Below are 13340 nucleotides of genomic sequence, written 5' to 3' on the forward strand. Positions count from 1 at the left end.
TGATGGAGACAAACTTTCACATACATGAATAAAATATTATGGCTATAACTTAGAAGGTTGAGTGCTTAAATGCTTCACAGCAATTATAAGTCAACCCAAGGAATGTTATTAAATTACTAGTATGTAAATTCTTAGTATACTATTATTTCATTATTACACTCAGATGGGATTTGTATGTCCTACACACACAGTTGTCAGAGATCAGAGGTTGATGACTGCTGTCCTTTGTCCCAGTAATTATTTTGTATTTCTCAGATTTACATCACAAATTAGGAAGAACTTGTCTAGAAATAGCTAAGGTTCTGCTGAGAAGAGGATTTAACTGGGAATGTGCTCTTGGAATTTCTGAATTTGAAGAAGTATGATTGCTGAAAGCATACCAAGTGTTTAAAAGGTAATATTTGCCAACCATATAAAACCAGAATTAGTCGTGGGCTAGAAATTGAGCTATTTGTGTGGTAGGAGACCGTTGTTTCCCTTGCTTTGAGTTGCTTATCCTTTTTTGATTTCTCCAGATATAAAACAATAATCATATTTTCCATTGTTTAGCTCATGGAATGTTAGAACGGAATAGGATAATGTGGGCCTAAGATTCTTCACTTGTTTTCCATTACTTGTAGGCTGAAATCCAAATTCCTTAGCAATATCATAGTGGTTGAAAACATAGGTTTTGGAATTAGATACAGGTTGTGAGCCCAGATTCTGACTCTGCCATATACAGCCATGTTCTTGGGCAGTTTACTTGAGCTTTCTAAGTTTCAGTTTCCTCGTCTATGAAATGGAGATAATAATAGTTCCTTCCTCATCGAGGTTGGTATGAGAGTTAACCTAGGTAGTATAAGCACAATACAAGCACAGGGTTTGGTGCATTTTATGTGTTCAGTAAATGGTAGTTGCTGGTATCCACGTCTCCATGGCATATAAGGCCTTTGCTACCTGGTCTTTTTCACTTCATCTGCCATCATTAACTCCCTAAATTCATCCCATTTATCCTGAATACACTCCTTTATTACAACATACCTTACTTCCTGACTTTTCTCCTCTGTGTCTTTTTGATGTCAGAAATGTTATCTTATTCATAGGTGGATTTTCCTTAGTTAGCACATAGTGGAACTATAGCCAGTTGACTCAAGAAAATTGTGTAGAATTAAACTAATGTTGGGATCGTCATAAATAAATAAGGATTGGTCAAATAAGTATATAGTGAGTACATTAAAAAATAAAGTAAATAAAAATCCCTGTGTATATAAGACATCTGAACCAGTGGTCATTGGCCAAACTAAGTATAGACCTATTTTGTTAAAATAAGTCAGGAAAATTTATAACAAAAGTTTTAATTTCTGGCTTCTCTTGAAAAGTTTGGAGATCTAGCAACTGAACCTCCCTTGCTGCATAGAAATGGTTGGAATTCTTCAATTAGACCCATTCTCCATTCAAATAACATAGATGCATCACAACAGTGTCTCTATGTGTCTACCAGTATAAAGTTCATCATTTCCTCCAGAAAACATGATTTGATTAATGCAGAATAGGAAGAGTACTGCTCTTTACCCATTCCCAGGTAGGTAGAGTTAGCTGATCTACCTGAAGAAGCAATGGCAGCCACCCACCCCACACCCCAGAAAGCCTAATCAAATGCTCTTAAAAATGTTTGATCTTGTTAAGCTTATATCGCCAAAACTATGTATAGTCTTGCTGATTTTGGTATTGTTGATTTATTCTGTGCCCTCCTGAGAAGCCCTACAGTTTGTGAGGATGAATTCGAGTTATTAATAGAGATAGTGGCTTATAATAGATGAGTTTTGTCTCTTACAGCCCCATGACCCAGGTGCATGTGGTTTTGGCCACATTGAGACAGGGCCAAGGGACTATGTGTAGTCATGTTAGGAGGCTGCGTAGGGGAGTATTTGATGTGGGCATCAGGCCAGTTTACATGCTGATTTTTTTTGGGGGGGGGTGTACATTCAACTTTTGACAACTTGAATAACTTTGTCACCTCTGTGACTATAGGTACATCCCATACATTCCCATGCTTAGGAGAATACCCATAAAGAACAAAGGGAAATGATTTAGCAATGATCTAGTTAATTTGGTAAATGTAAACACCCAATTGGCTATATCATATTATGTTTTGGAACTTGAATTGTGCACTACACTGACTAAATTGAGCATAAAATTGCCAGATCAGTTTACTCCATGTTTTACAGATACAGAATAAAAGCCAGATTAAGCAAAGAGATAGTATTTTCCTTTGAGCAGAGTGTGGGAATTTGAGTTTCTTATCAGACTTTGAAAACTGTGAATGTTAAATTATACTAGGATGGCACTTCCTGTTTTTATTTGTCGTTGAATTTATTTTCTTCTTCTGAAGCCCACAGCGAGCTTTTGACTGTATATCCTTTAATGCACTGATGTGAGCAGAGATGGGGTAGAGTTGCAGCCAGAAAAAGATTTAAAAATTTACTCAAGAAAATTTTGTATCATTCAGCAGCTCAGGTACAGGAATAAACATGACTTGTCTGAGATTTGGCAACCTCACATTCCTCTTTCAAAATGAAGCACATCCAAAACACCTTCATGAGGTGCATACTAATTGGCTCTTGCTGCTTGCTAGTTATTGTATTATTACCTAATCCAATCCAATCAGACATTCAAAAGGATATCTATTTCTAATAGTGTGATCTAGTTGGATTAAGTACAGACCCTGACATTTGGCACTCTGGTGCCACTGACTTACTTGTCAGACTCTTTGAAATATCAGTCAACACGACAGTGTCTGAGTTTCCATAAAGGACATTATGTTATCTGCCCCTGTGTCCAAATAAAGGTATTATAATGACTTAAAGGTAAATTGCTATAAATGAAAATAATACAATTCAGTGAATATGCTAGGAAATCATTGGATGGATATATAGGCAATACATGTAAGAGAATAACAGAGTGACTCCATTTTCATCCTTGTTCTCCCAGGGACTGGTAGAGTGCCAAGCTGCCTATTTCCCTCATGATTGCTGAAGGATGAATTTATCCATCAGCAGTAGTGCTTTGGTAACTACTTACTCTAACAAGGTTAAGTTACTTCAACTCTGCAGATCTCAGACTTTTCTATCTATAAAATGATTGGGATTAGCTTGTAAAAAACATTTTCTTACAGGTCCAAAATTTGACTCTTTGATTTGATGTATTGTAAAACATGGCAAATATAAATATATATATATATAAACATATATATAATGTTATATATATAAATAAATGTTTATATTTAAACATATATAAATAAATGTTTATATTTATAAATATAAATATTTATATTTAAATATATATAAATAAATGTTTATTTATATACATATACTTGATAGGATGGTCTTTGAGGATTAGAGTAAGAAAATGAGCAATGACTTAAATAATAAACTTATATAAAATTAAATAATGAAAAGAAATTTATAAAAAAGATAAATAGATGTTTTAGTGGCTGATAAACAACAACCATGACTGTTAGCATATGACTATTGTCCTAAGTGAAAATCTGTCCCTTTTGTGGTGTGGAGTGTGGAAATTTTAATGTTTGAAAGTTACCATCAAGAATTTTGGTGTATTGGGGTGCCTGGGTAGCTCAGGTGCTTAAGCGTCCAACTCTTGGCTTCGGCTCAGGTCATGATCTCACAGTTTTGTGAGTTCAAGCCCTGCGTCTGGTTCTGCACTGGCAGTGCGAAACCTGCTTGGAATTCTCTCTCTCTCCCTCTCTCTCTGCCCCTCCCCTGCTCACAGTGTCTGTGTCTCTCTCAAAATAAATAAATAAACTAAAAAAAAAAATAATAATAATTTTGATGTATTAAAAGTTCCAGGTTGAGAGAGGCTTCTGTACATATAGAATTGATTTCCTCTTAATTCCAGGTGACCCCTTTTATTATGAAATGACTACCAAATCCTTTCTCTTAAAGATGTTAGGGACTGGCCTGGAAGGAGTGTGAGAACTTTCCTTCCTTTAGTTCCTTTTAAGGTGCTGAAAGCCTTGCTCCTCTGCTGAGGTCTGATTTGCCTTGGGAGCTCAAAGCTGCAGGGCCTGTTTAGCTGCTGCGTTTTACATGTGCTGACCAAGGTTTATATCCCAATTGCTTATGTATCAGAACACTGAAGTTGAGAAAGCACCTTTGAAAAATTCAGTGATATCTGTTCCTAGAGGGATTTATATTTGATTCTTTTTCCTATCACTCCTTCCTCTTCACTTTGTTCTCTTTTGTTTCTTCCTTTGCGTGACTCTCATTCATTTATTTATTCATAAACACATATACCAAACATGGTGTTGGATCATGAGAATAGAGAGCTAATATATGTTACTTACTGTCTAGGAGCTTACTGCCCAGCATCATGTTTTTGGGTGCAATTTCTTTGCAAGTTTGGTCCTTTGCTATTTATAGCTTCTGGGAATGTACTTACATTTTGAATGCTTAGTTTTTGACTCTTAGCCTTATATAATTCATTCCTAAATTCTGTTATGTATCTGTAATAGTCAGCCCATTGAAGGAAGCTGTTTTTAGCCATCATTTAGTGGATATGAACACTTAATATTAGTTTTCTTTCATTTTGCAAGTATCTCTTTCAATAAAAAATTCAAAACTAGGATTTTTGCAGCTATAAGCTTTCTGGTAACCAGGTTCTAATCTTATTTGATGACTATACTTGGGGGTGAATGTGGAAAGGAAAATTTTTATTTTATTCCTTGCAAGCTTTCAGAGTTGAGGATGGAGAAGCTGCCTATTGTTGTAGCTAAACCTAAGGAGAGGGAAATATTAGGAAAACACCATTGTAAGGAGCCAAGGAGTCAGTTTGTCTGAGACAGAAGAATTTTGGTTAATCAGACCTTATTGAAATTTGACTTAGATAGTGCTTTTCCAAAACAATGAAAGTGAATGTTTCGATTCTTTATTGCTTCTTAACTTCCCTTTTCCCCCAAACTTGGTGGCTTTAAACAACAATCATTATATTATATCTCCTCATTCTCTGGGCTGAATGGGTTCAGCTGAGTCCTTTTGCTTCACATGAGGTCACTTGGGGATACGGCTATCTTGGAACTCACCTGGGCCAGAGCATGCAAGATGGCCAAGATGGTAGTGGACAGGTAATATTGGTCATCAGCAGGTAGCTCAGTGGGGGCATTCTGGTGGGGGGGTGGTCTTGATTCTCCTCAAGGCCTTCCACGCTTCTCCTTATGGCTACTTAGGCTTCCCTGTAGCATGGCTGCTGGATTTCACAAGGCAGGAAGTGGACGCTGCCAGTCCTCTTAAAGGCTAGCCTAAAAGGTGCACGACTTTACTTTCCCTGCATTCTATTGGTCGGGAGCAGTCACAGGCCCCACTTCTATTCAAAGGGGGTGAGGAAAGAAGACTTCACTTCTCAGTGGAGGTAGTGACAAAGATGTTGCAGTTATCTTTAATCTGCTATAGTAAATCTGTTTATAGCTAATCAATGTAAAAGCTGACATTTGAAAAAAAGACAGGGGCATAAAAAGGCCTGGGAAGTTCAAAATCTGCCCGAATGCATATTTTATAAAGGGGAAGAATAGCTGCATGTTGATCACATTCAGGTGGACTCAAGGAAAGGTTACCTTAGACCGTTCATTGTTTCTCAAACTTAAGTGTTCACCAGAATTACTAGGAGGGTATGTTAAAATATAGATTGCTGGGCCACACTCCCAGAATTTCGAATTAAACAGGCCTGGGGTGGGGCCAGGGGATTGACATTTCTAAGAAACTCCCAGATGATGCTGATGTTAATGGTCTTGGGAACCACACTTTGAGAACCACTGCCTTAGACTGTGCAGGGCCAGAAAGAGTGAGGAAAAGAGGAAAAAAGAAGGAAATATATTATTTTCCCTCTAATAGTATTTTAAAAAGCCTAGTGTCAATAGTATAAATTTAAGTTTCAAGCCACCATGAACATATTAACATAGGGCCTTTATGTTTGTCAGGGTAATTCATCCTAGTGCTACAACATGAGCCCCTGAAATCTCATTAGCTTAACACAACAAAGGTTTATTCTTACTTATGTCAAGTCCAATATGAGTCAGTAGCGTTCCTCTGTAGGGGCTACAGCATCTGGAACATGTACCTCTTTGCTGCTGATGCAGGGGAAGAGAGAAGAGAAGAGATAAGCAAGCCACATCAGCTCTTAACTGCCCCAGCCTAGAAGTGACTCAGGTTCCCTTCTCTCAGAGTCCATTGGTCTGAATTAGTTGCATGACCCCCACCTAACTGCAAATTAGGCAGGGAAATGTAGGGTGGGAGGACACAGTTAGCTAGTAAGCCCTAACTATCTCCACTATGGCACCCGACTAACTTTAGTGTCCACGTTCTGTGGTTAGGCAGAGCTGGACGTAGAAAGAATCCCATGAGCCCTCAAACCCATATGTACACCTCTGCTTATAGTTATTCAAACATTATTATTTCTTTAAAAAATATTCACTCTCTTCTATGAGTAATTTTTTGTTTTATTCCTAATTGTCTGTGTGGCATTAAACACAGTGTCTAATGATATCATTATCTCAAAAGAAAAATTTATTGTGAAAACTTCATCTCCTGTTACAAATAATTTGGTAAACCCTCGTTATTAGGCCATTTTAGTTGTTCTATTAAGGACTGATTAAATAAGATGGCATCTCTTTTTCTTTGCCAATTTTGCCAAGCACATAATTCTTTCGGTAATTATTAAAGCAATTATTTATGGTGCTGGATTCCATTGGCAATAAGTAGTATCAGGACTTTGAAAATCATCTTGTGGGCATTTTTGAAAATAAAGGAACGGAATTTATTTTTATCCCATCTGTACAAATCCCATTGTTAGCTGAGTATTAGGTAATATAGTAAAGAATATTGTCAGTGAGAAACAAAGCACAATTTAGGTTTTATTCATCGGATTGTCTCTTACTGTTGTTGCCTACCTTTGTCTGGAATTCTTTTTTTGTGGTGCTCCCACAAAAACTGATAGTGGCGAACAGGATTCCCAGCCACATAGAGACTCTTTGGTCATGGGAAAGCAGTTCCTTTTTCCCTCTGCTGATGAGAAGACTTTATTTGGCAGATGAAACCTTTGGAACATGCTACACACCCAGTCTCACTAGCTTTGAGGCCAATTTCCATTTCAATTTTGTTCCTTAAATTCTACAGGTTTAACATCTCTGATATGTTGAAACAATATGGCGAAGAGGTGGTTTTTTGCAGGAACGTGCTTGACTGGTAGCAGTCACCTGTCTTTTTTGGTAAACTAAAATTCTATATGTCATGATTATTAGAAAGCATCTGAGTTATGTACTTTGATGGCTTTGTTACATAGTCTCAGTTTATACTTAGAATCTTTATAGGATTTCCCCCTGCACACACACAATTATTTAGTGGCTACAAGACCGGCAGCTCCTTTAAATTAACAAGTGACAGATCAGCATTATTCTTCCCAATGAGCAGATGAAGAAACTGAGACAATTTTGTGACTAGTCCAAAGCGTCCTGGTGAGTCAGAGGCAGAGTTAGGATTAAACTTTAGTTTAAATGCTCAGGCCAAAGCAGCTTGTGTAACTTAGAAGTTAACTTTTTGAAGGTAGAGACACTGTCTTATGTTAATATTTGCTAGAGCAATAGCATGATGTGCAGTTATAAAAATTGGAGACTATTTAAATTAATTCATCTGATCCATTTTAGAAGTATAGCTGCAATTCCATACCTGGGATAGGTGAAGACAGGCTTACGTATACACAGAAAGCAGCATAATGAATTGGAAAAAGCAAGACACTACAGTTGGAAGAAGCAGATTTCAGTGAGAGCTGTGTGATCTTGGTCATGTCACATAACCTCTCATGAAGTTTACAAGTGTCTTCACTTGTAAAATGTGAGGCATCAGAACAGATGTTTCCTAAGGTCTCAATTTCTATTGCAGAATTTTGAAACTGTTATATTTGTGTGAGGAGGGATCCTCCTTAGATAAATCTTAATATAACCAAAATTAGCATTCTTTTAAAGATTTATTTTTAAATGCAATTGCTATGAGAGACAGTTTCTTTGGTTCTGACTTGGCATCTGGGATCTTTTCTCTGACATCAGCTCTGCTGAAGATCATAGAAGGGGATTATGGAATAAGGCTTGGCTATGAGGAGGCTGAGTGTGCAAAGCAGGAACAAACTTGTAAGGCCAAGCTCTCTCTACAACCCTGCTTCCCATTCTTCCCAGAGCTGGAGGCTGAACTCTAAACCACCTCCTCCTACCCACTACCATACTGATGGATCGAAGAAATGTTTGCATAGGGAGGGTGTTTGCTAGGCTATTTTGGTAGTAGCCCTCGTGTACACCCTCACCCCCATGTACTTGGTTGGATTCCCATGGAATGAATCTTGAGAAATTTGCTTTTTCAGCTTCTTTGTCTCCTCCCACCCTTTTACCTAGTGACAAGAAGGATGTGGCATCAATCTCAATAAAATACGATGGTGCCTCCCCATTTCTCCACCTGTCCTTGTGGAAGAGAGCTTGGTAAAAATTCATCAAGGGCAGAGTATGGGGGGTTGGAGTCCCGTGGAAGAGTTTTCTCTGCAGAGTTCAGGCTTAATTCTGAATATCACTGACCCAGGGGCCAGTTTCACATCCTGCAAAAAAGCTCTGGAAGAATGTGTCAGCAGAACTGGCATTGCATGTCTAGACAAAGAATTGATATTAGCATCATCAGCCAGCATCCAATCTGTTAACTCTTGTGTAAGCATTTGTTGTCTGTGCCTCAGGCATTTTTTGGCTTAAAATGAAAACTGTTGGTCTAAGATTTAGACTTTGGTCTTTCAGGAGGTTCTTTCAAGGCAGGGAATCACAAGTTAATTTATTTCAAGATCAGATATTTTATTGATTAATATGAAAGTCTCTTCAGTTTTTTTTTTTATTTTTCACTAAAGTGGTATCTGCGTCATCACCACTTTTATTTTATTATATATTCATTGTTTCAAGAAACATTTATTAAGCACCCGCTGGGAATCTACACAGGGAATTCTCCTAGGCTGCTCTGATAGATACATTGATGAATAAAACAGCTAAGGTCCCTGCCCTTCTGGAGTTCATAGCTTAATGGGGGAGAATGACCACAAACAAGAGTAACAGGATATTTCTGTCTCAGTTTCGGCTGAGGCACCAAAGAACAAAGCAGTAGGTGTCAGGTTCTTTGGCTTTTTAAATTGAAGTGCTAGACTACCTCTCCAGGATTTGAAAAAAGGGTACCTCAGAACTGGTTTTGCCAGCCTGAACCCATCATCCACCTTCAGGGCATTGAAGAGAAGGCTTAGTATGCTGAGAGATTCAAGTGCTGTTTGAATTTCTTTAAGAAGAGTTGTCACTGTGCTGTGTAGTTGTCCTCACTTCAGGAAGGGGCTGACTTCAAACCTAGTTGGGAGGAGGCTTCTAGGGAACTAGTCTGAGAGAGCACTGTTTTGTGTTTCCTGGAGTTTTGGGACTTAAGGACTGATATCTGAGGCATTTCAAAGCAGAAGCCATAGTGAGGGTAGGAATGGGATATGGTAGGGCAGCAGAGAGAAAAAAAAAATGGCTCTGTTGGGATTGGCCAGTACTTTTAAAGTTGACTGGGTGAGAACTGACTGAGACAAGACCAGACGGGGTCATCTTGAAGGTAACTTGACAAAGAGGACCATAAGGAGGGATGAGGTGACTGGAAAAAGATAGGCCTCTGGAATGGGGCAGCTCAATGGGAATGAGGGGGAAATTCTTATGGGACCAACCAGAAAGAGTCTTGCCTAGCAAGGCAATTGTAGGTAAGACATCCATTATGATGGGAGCCTCTGAAAACTTCACAAAGAGCAGGATTGGGAAGCTTGGGTGTTTGCCAAGTACAGAGGTATCAACTCCAGATTACAGCCAAATCTGACAAGTTAGATCTGTCTTCCCCTATCCTCCTCCATCCCCTGCCCCAACTTGAAAGGGCCCAGGATGGGAAGAGGTAAAGTGAGAAAGCTGACAAAGGCTGGCTTCCTCGACAAGCTGTCAAGCCTGAAGGATATGAGCTGGCAGAGGGGAGAAATTGTAGATGAGCTTAGGTTTAGAGTCTTGATATTAAAGTCACCCAAGAAAACAGACTATTTGTTTATGACTGGGAAGTGACTAGGACAGTTATGGGACTGGTGGGATATTTTCATTATCTTCCCAACAGGGAAGAACATAGGAAGTTGAGCAGATTTGAAGGCTAAATCTCCCAGAAGTGGGAGAGGATAAATCACTTTGGGTTCATGACATACTGATCCAGGTTCCTTTAACCTGGATATGCTAGTAAATGAGTAAAATATAAAATATGGGGGGCACCTAGATGGCTCAATCCATTGAGCATCTGACTTGATTTCCCTTCAGGTCATGATACCAGAGTTGTGGGATTGAGCCCAGCATTGGGCTCCTCACTGAGCGTGGAGCCTACTTGGGATTCTCTCTTTCCCTCTGCCCCTCTCCCCTGCTTGCATGCTCTCTGTCTGTCTCTCAAACATATATATAAACATATATATATATATATATATATATATATGTATATATACACACACACATATATAAACATATACAAAACATATATATGAAACTATGTTCTTAAAGAATAGTGGGGAGGGGTGGTAGTGGTAGAGAGCCTAGTTAGATAGCTCAACAAGGATGACCTTTCAGGAAATGGTAATGAATCAGAAAGAGTCAGTTGTGCTGTGTTTCATGGGAGTTGGGGGAGGGAGGTGCCTGCAGAGTCCAGGGGAGAGGGAACAGCATGTGTAAAGTTTGTGTGGAATCCTATGATCAGTGTCCAGGAAACATTTGGGTGGATTCAACCAAAGGTATTTTCATTCTTTGTGCAGGGCACTGAGTTTAATGCCACATCTACAAACAGGATAAATACCTCCTTCACTGAGGTTTAAGACTTAATTGATCATTGTTGGGGAAAAAAACACTTTGATAAAAGGTAAGATGTAAAATCTGTAAAGAGTGAGGAAGCTCCTGTCCTCTGCCCTCAAGCTCTTGATGGTCCCAGATAACATTCTCCTTTTCTGAGAATTTCCATGACAAGCAGTCTCTTTTAGTGTGCTGGTGACCTTTTATGGAGTGTAGGGACAGCTGGGGAAAGAAACACAGAGCTCCCCTGACAGTCCCTGGAGGGAGGGAAAGCCTTTTAACTTGTTCTAGGGCTTTGTTTATGTGTAAGGCTGAGAAAAGGCTACTTGTAAGCATGCCATCCAAACTAATAGAGGTAAGATGTCAACAATTCTGTCACTAGGGGCAGATATACCTTCTCAATTTAACACAATGATTGTAAATGTGGTTTGCCTTTGCTGGCAAAAGTTTGTTCACTCAGGAAATAAAAAGAGCAGAAAGATGAACAGGCAGCCTAGAGAAGGCCTGGGGAGAGTCTCTGCCGGAATGTGGACTCAACCATTTAAAGCTGAGATCCCAAGCAGACGGTGACCTCAGCGAGTGCCTGTGCTGATGGCACTTTCCCAGCCTTGCTGGCGTTCCAGCTGGCACTCGGTCTCCACCAGGAGATGGAACATTTTGGGGCAGGGAGTAAGGCACCCAGGCTTGTGGGGACTCCCAGGAAGTGAGGTTTAACCGACAGCCCCTGCTTTCAAGGAACTATCTGATTGGGAGACAGAATCTACATTGCCGACACATCTAGTAGTCATATGTACAGAGTCAACCCAAGGAGGTAAAGAGAGAGGTAAAATATGCTCCCTGTGAAGACCAGGAAAGGACAGTACAATGTAAATTGCCAGAGTTTTCCATGTCTCTAGTTTTTATATCTATTCACCATCCAAGCAACGTGCACTCAGCAGAGAAACTGACAAATGCAGACAGTGTAAGAAATCAGCTATTTTTTTTATTAAAGAATATTTTGTAAATAGAGAAGTGACTTCTGAATTTCAGAGGAATTTGTGCAGTCTTTCCCCCTTTCCCATTGGTGGGGAGAAATAATTTGCCTCATTAGAATCTGTGCCCCTTAGACAGGAGCCAGTCCCCAAACAGGCTGCCAGGTACACAGAAGGTCCTCGATGAATGTATTTAAAACTCAAAGTTCTGTGATTTAGGGATCTAAGATTTTCATTGTTTTGTTTTTTTTTTAGAAATTTGAGTTAGAGTGCTTTGTAACTAGTCTCTCTTGCCAGTATTCTATATGAATATTAGACCTTAAGATATTCTTTTTTTGATATTCCTTATTTTACCAATACAATGTATTTCAGAAATCAGTTTTCAGGTTGATATTGTGGTCTTTAGGCATATTTTTTCCTTGATGACACATTATAGTAGGAAGAACATGAACATTTGAGTCAGGTAAACATTTGAATACCAGCCTTATAACCCTTATATCTGGAGTATGAGGTGAGGCCCTAGATTCCCATTTTTGAGGCTTCACTCTGACCCTCTGACAGACACAGCCCTCCTCATAGAGAGAGAATTCTGAGTGGCCAAGAACACATGCCGACCTGAAACCACTGTCCCTGTGCTCTCAGAATTCTGGATTCCTTGCCCAGGCTACTGGGAACACACTGGGGCCAGACATAAGCTGGCAGGATGGTCCAAATTTTCACAGAATGCGGCCTGAAGGGGATGGATGTAGGGTGGGAAGAAAGACAGGGTAGAGCACTGGGCTGGGGAACTATCATTTTTACTCTTATGTTGGGTCCTGAAAATGTCACGGGAGGGTCCTTTATATCTGACTCTCAGTCACATTGCTTGCAAACAACTTGACCTTTCTGAACCTCATTTACCTCCTTCAAAAATATGTGTAAGAATTTCTTCTTACAGATTTTAAGGGTCCAATTAGATTATTATATAAACATAATTGTATGAAACATAGTAAAGCAAAAATTCCTATCACTGTTATCAATCTTGGCTAGAGTTTCAGGCTAAACTGAAAATGTCTACTAAAGCTGCCATACAACTGAAATGCATTACTAATTACATTATTAGCACTAACAGTATTTCAGGTATATGGTCTCTTATCTGAAATCTTTGGGCCAGATGTTTCCCGAATTAATACCTTTTTTTGGATGGTAGAAATACGTATATAAACCATATATTGCATTACACTGGGAATATTTGAGGCAGGGCCATGTTATTAAATACATTGGCATTTTCATAGCAAAACCTGTTGATCACTATGTGATAAGTAAAAAGCATACATAGCCTAATGTTAATCCAGGTCAGTTTATTTTTTTTAATACATTTTTATATTTTGGAACAGTTTTAGATTTACAGAAAGATTGCAAAGATAGTACACAGTTCCCCTATGTTTTAAATATTGTTATCATCTTACTTTACTATGGCATATTTGCCATAATTA

The 13340-nt window shown here is 38.9% G+C and overlaps 1 long non-coding RNA gene across 2 annotated transcripts in view; it reads left to right on the plus strand.

Annotated features, from left to right (window-relative positions):
* Positions 1 to 257: 257 nt before the first annotated feature.
* The window catches only part of LOC115520669, a 44364-nt gene continuing 31281 nt past the window's right edge, over positions 258 to 13340 (plus strand). For both annotated transcript variants that reach the window (XR_004344149.1, XR_004344150.1), the window contains exon 1: positions 258 to 394. This is a non-coding gene — a long non-coding RNA (uncharacterized LOC115520669). The remainder of the gene's footprint in view (positions 395 to 13340) is intronic.

Source organism: Lynx canadensis, chromosome A1 (assembly GCF_007474595.2).
Source record: "Lynx canadensis isolate LIC74 chromosome A1, mLynCan4.pri.v2, whole genome shotgun sequence".
NCBI lineage: Eukaryota > Metazoa > Chordata > Mammalia > Carnivora > Felidae > Lynx > Lynx canadensis.